This window comes from Schistocerca americana, unplaced genomic scaffold, assembly GCF_021461395.2.
Source record: "Schistocerca americana isolate TAMUIC-IGC-003095 unplaced genomic scaffold, iqSchAmer2.1 HiC_scaffold_112, whole genome shotgun sequence".
NCBI lineage: Eukaryota > Metazoa > Arthropoda > Insecta > Orthoptera > Acrididae > Schistocerca > Schistocerca americana.
Genome location: NW_025725176.1, coordinates 430,001 through 435,000, shown reverse-complemented (window position 1 = coordinate 435,000; position 5,000 = coordinate 430,001). Strand labels below are relative to the sequence as shown.

At 52.4% G+C, this 5,000-nt stretch overlaps 1 non-coding gene across 1 annotated transcript in view; it reads right to left on the bottom strand.

Annotated features, from left to right (window-relative positions):
- The window catches only part of LOC124560848, a 1,910-nt gene extending 1,072 nt beyond the window's left edge, over window positions 1-838 (bottom strand). Inside the window, exon 1 of the ribosomal RNA XR_006969355.1 lies at window positions 1-838. This exon is cut by the window's left edge and continues 1,072 nt beyond it. This is a non-coding gene — a ribosomal RNA (small subunit ribosomal RNA).
- Window positions 839-5,000: the final 4,162 nt, after the last annotated feature.

Sequence of the window (5,000 nt, the reverse complement as noted above, 5' to 3'; positions counted from 1 at the left end):
GTGCCGGCCCACCGAGACACTCACTCAAGAGCACCCTGGTAGGATTGCAACGGGGTCCGCCTCGGGACGCACGAGCACGCACGAGGCGCGTCGCACGCCTTCAGCTCGCCCCACCGGCAGGACGTCCCACGATACATGCCAGTTAAACACCGACGGGCGGTGAACCAACAGCGTGGGACACAAATCCAACTACGAGCTTTTTAACCGCAACAACTTTAATATACGCTATTGGAGCTGGAATTACCGCGGCTGCTGGCACCAGACTTGCCCTCCAATAGATACTCGTTAAAGGATTTAAAGTGTACTCATTCCGATTACGGGGCCTCGGATGAGTCCCGTATCGTTATTTTTCGTCACTACCTCCCCGTGCCGGGAGTGGGTAATTTGCGCGCCTGCTGCCTTCCTTGGATGTGGTAGCCGTTTCTCAGGCTCCCTCTCCGGAATCGAACCCTGATTCCCCGTTACCCGTTACAACCATGGTAGGCGCAGAACCTACCATCGACAGTTGATAAGGCAGACATTTGAAAGATGCGTCGCCGGTACGAGGACCGTGCGATCAGCCCAAAGTTATTCAGAGTCACCAAGGCAAACGGACCGGACGAGCCGACCGATTGGTTTTGATCTAATAAAAGCGTCCCTTCCATCTCTGGTCGGGACTCTGTTTGCATGTATTAGCTCTAGAATTACCACAGTTATCCAAGTAACGTGGGTACGATCTAAGGAACCATAACTGATTTAATGAGCCATTCGCGGTTTCACCTTAATGCGGCTTGTACTGAGACATGCATGGCTTAATCTTTGAGACAAGCATATGACTACTGGCAGGATCAACCAGGGAGCTGCGTCAACTAGAGCTGAGCAGCCGGCCGCCCGGGAGTGTGTCCCGGGGGCCCGCGCGAACACGCAAGCGTCCGCTCAATTATTCTGCAAACAGGAGGAGGCTGAGCTCCCCTGCACGATACACCTCGAAACCCTCTCAGGTCCCGGCGGCGCGCAGCGCCGTCCTAAGTACTCGGTCGGGTTCGAGAGAGGCGCAATCGCCCGGAGTTTGGCGAGTAGACGCTTTAGGTGCGACCACCCGTGCTCCCAACTGAGCTTGCCGCTGCCGACAGAGGCCCGGGAGCGTGCTGTCGTGGCATTGCCGGCGGGAGACAACACGCGCCACCTACGGTGGCCGGCAGCTCCAACGCCAGCGCCACAGAAGGACAAAAGCCCCACTTGGGTGCCGAAGCGAACTCTCCCAGCACAGCGCACGCGCCAACACGTCCGCACAGCTGCGATACAAACCACCTGCGAGAACCGCAGAGGCGACCGAGCAGCAGACGGCGTCGCGGCGCCGAGCGCCGGGCGGCGGCGCATCCTCAGCGCACACAGTCCTCAATCGGACCAGCACACTGCAGATGTCCACCGCGCTTCGCACCGGGCCCGCGAGGACCTACTTTGGCCGCACGGCGCCGCGTGCAGGGTGCGCCGGCGCGCAGCTGCGCCGCCTGCCGCCTCCGTCGGCCGGCGCGCCTGCCACTGGCCGCCCCCACCAGCCGGCTGTAGCGCGTGCGCCCACGCACCGCGCGGCCAGCACGCCGGGAGGCCCCCCCTCACCGGCCGGGGACGGTCCCACCCAGCCACCGCCGCGTATCGCTTCACACCCACATGCCATTCACGTTCGTGGGCATGGTGGGTATCGCTGAAACAACCGGTTGGTAGCTCAACCGATCGTCGCCATCACTGATTCACCTCTAGCGAGAACAACCGCACCACAACGGTTTACCAGTTGTTCATTTGCGTAACGTCACCAGCAAACGTAGACGTCCATCGCCATTTGCAAATTCAACGATTGTTGCATGCCTGTGTCAGGTGTCACGACACACTATGTCTGCCCACATACACGCAACAACATGTGCACGCTTCGCGAACACGTGGAAGGTGGCCCCCGTACGTATGCGATGTCCATTGCGCGAACGACTGTCAACCGGCCTCTGTCGCATGTCGCAGATGTGGAACGCAGTGCACCATGCTGTCACGGTGTGTGAGAAGAGACGACTACGTCTGACAACACGCGCCACTACATCAACAGACGGCTCATGCTGATCGCCATCCAGGGCATACCACACTGCAATCCGGCTCTTATAGGGAGACGACACATAGCTGAGTGCACAACAGTTGGACCGCATGGTTCGCCGTTGTTGGCGCAGTCGTTGTACGGTCACATGTACCACGATGTATCATTCAGTACATGAGGACCAATGTGCAGTACAGTGTGTGATTTGGACGTACAACATCAGCGGACAGTTGACACAGGCCGTACCACAGCGTAGGCTAAGTGCTTCGCCATGCGAATGCCAATGAACAACTGCGAAGGGCATTGAGCATGTACGTCCTGCTGCCATCCACATTACAGTGTATCGCTGCAAGGTGTTTAACATGAAGCGATACACTGGGGACCAGGCAGTGCGAGTAGCAAACTATATTGCGGGGGTTGCAGTTAGGCAACACTACACTAATTTAACGCGTCGTATGACAATTACAGAGCGGGTTAAGGCCCAACGTGTGTTGGGTTAAGGCCCAACGTGTGTTGGGTTAAGGCCCAACGTGTGTTGGGTTAAGGCCCAACGTGTGTTGGGTTAAGGCCCAACGTGTGTTGGGTTAAGGCCCAACGTGTGTTGGGTTAAGGCCCAACGTGTGTTGGGTTAAGGCCCAACGTGTGTTGGGTTAAGGCCCAACGTGTGTTGGGTTAAGGCCCAACGTGTGTTGGGTTAAGGCCCAACGTGTGTTGGGTTAAGGCCCAACGTGTGTTGGGTTAAGGCCCAACGTGTGTTGGGTTAAGGCCCAACGTGTGTTGGGTTAAGGCCCAACGTGTGTTGGGTTAAGGCCCAACGTGTGTTGGGTTAAGGCCCAACGTGGGTTGGGTTAAGGCGCAACGTGGGTTGGGTTAAGGCCCAACGTGGGTTGGGTTAAGGCGCAACGTGGGTTGGGTTAAGGCGCAACGTGGGTTGGGTTAAGGCGCAACGTGGGTTAGGTTAAGGCGCAACGTAGGTTAGGTTAAGGCGCAATATAGGTTAGGTTAAGGCGCAATATAGGTTAGGTTAAGGCGCAATATAGGTTAGGTTAAGGCGCAATATAGGTTAGGTTAAGGCGCAATATAGGTTAGGTTAAGGCGCAATATAGGTTAGGTTAAGGCGCAACGTAGGTTAGGTTAAGGCGCAACATAGGTTAGGTTAAGGCGCAACATAGGTTAGGTTAAGGCGCAACATGGGTTAGGTTAAGGCGCAATATAGGTTAGGTTAAGGCACAATATGGGTTAGGTTAAGGCACAATATGGGTTAGGTTAAGGCACAATATGGGTTAGGTTAAGGCACAATATGGGTTAGGTTAAGGCACAATATGGGTTAGGTTAAGGCACAATATGGGTTAGGTTAAGGCACAATATGGGTTAGGTTAAGGCACAATATGGGTTAGGTTAAGGCACAATATGGGTTAGGTTAAGGCACAATATGGGTTAGGTTAAGGCACAATATGGGTTAGGTTAAGGCACAATATGGGTTAGGTTAAGGCACAATATGGGTTAGGTTAAGGCACAATATGGGTTAGGTTAAGGCACAATATGGGTTAGGTTAAGGCACAATATGGGTTAGGTTAAGGCACAATATGGGTTAGGTTAAGGCACAATATGGGTTAGGTTAAGGCACAATATGGGTTAGGTTAAGGCACAATATGGGTTAGGTTAAGGCACAATATGGGTTAGGTTAAGGCACAATATGGGTTAGGTTAAGGCACAATATGGGTTAGGTTAAGGCACAATATGGGTTAGGTTAAGGCACAATATGGGTTAGGTTAAGGCACAATATGGGTTAGGTTAAGGCACAATATGGGTTAGGTTAAGGCACAATATGGGTTAGGTTAAGGCACAATATGGGTTAGGTTAAGGCACAATATGGGTTAGGTTAAGGCACAATGTGGGTTAGGTTAAGGCACAACGTGGGTTAGGTTAAGGCACAACGTGGGTTAGGTTAAGGCACAACGTGGGTTAGGTTAAGGCACAACGTGGGTTAGGTTAAGGCACAACGTGGGTTAGGTTAAGGCACAACGTGGGTTAGGTTAAGGCACAACGTGGGTTAGGTTAAGGCACAACGTGGGTTAGGTTAAGGCACAATACGGGTTAGGTTAAGGCACAATACGGGTTAGGTTAAGGCACAATACGGGTTAGGTTAAGGCACAATACGGGTTAGGTTAAGGCACAATACGGGTTAGGTTAAGGCACAATACGGGTTAGGTTAAGGCACAATACGGGTTAGGTTAAGGCACAATACGGGTTAGGTTAAGGCACAATACGGGTTAGGTTAAGGCACAATACGGGTTAGGTTAAGGCACAATACGGGTTAGGTTAAGGCACAATACGGGTTAGGTTAAGGCACAATACGGGTTAGGTTAAGGCACAATACGGGTTAGGTTAAGGCACAATACGGGTTAGGTTAAGGCACAATACGGGTTAGGTTAAGGCACAATACGGGTTAGGTTAAGGCACAATATGGGTTAGGTTAAGGCACAATATGGGTTAGGTTAAGGCACAATATGGGTTAGGTTAAGGCACAATATGGGTTAGGTTAAGGCACAATATGGGTTAGGTTAAGGCACAATATGGGTTAGGTTAAGGCACAATATGGGTTAGGTTAAGGCACAATATGGGTTAGGTTAAGGCACAATATGGGTTAGGTTAAGGCACAATATGGGTTAGGTTAAGGCACAACGTGGGTTAGGTTAAGGCACAACGTGGGTTAGGTTAAGGCACAACGTGGGTTAGGTTAAGGCACAACGTGGGTTAGGTTAAGGCACAACGTGGGTTAGGTTAAGGCACAACGTGGGTTAGGTTAAGGCACAACGTGGGTTAGGTTAAGGCACAACGTGGGTTAGGTTAAGGCACAACGTGGGTTAGGTTAAGGCACAACGTGGGTTAGGTTAAGGCACAATACGGGTTAGGTTAAGGCACAATACGGGTTAGGTTA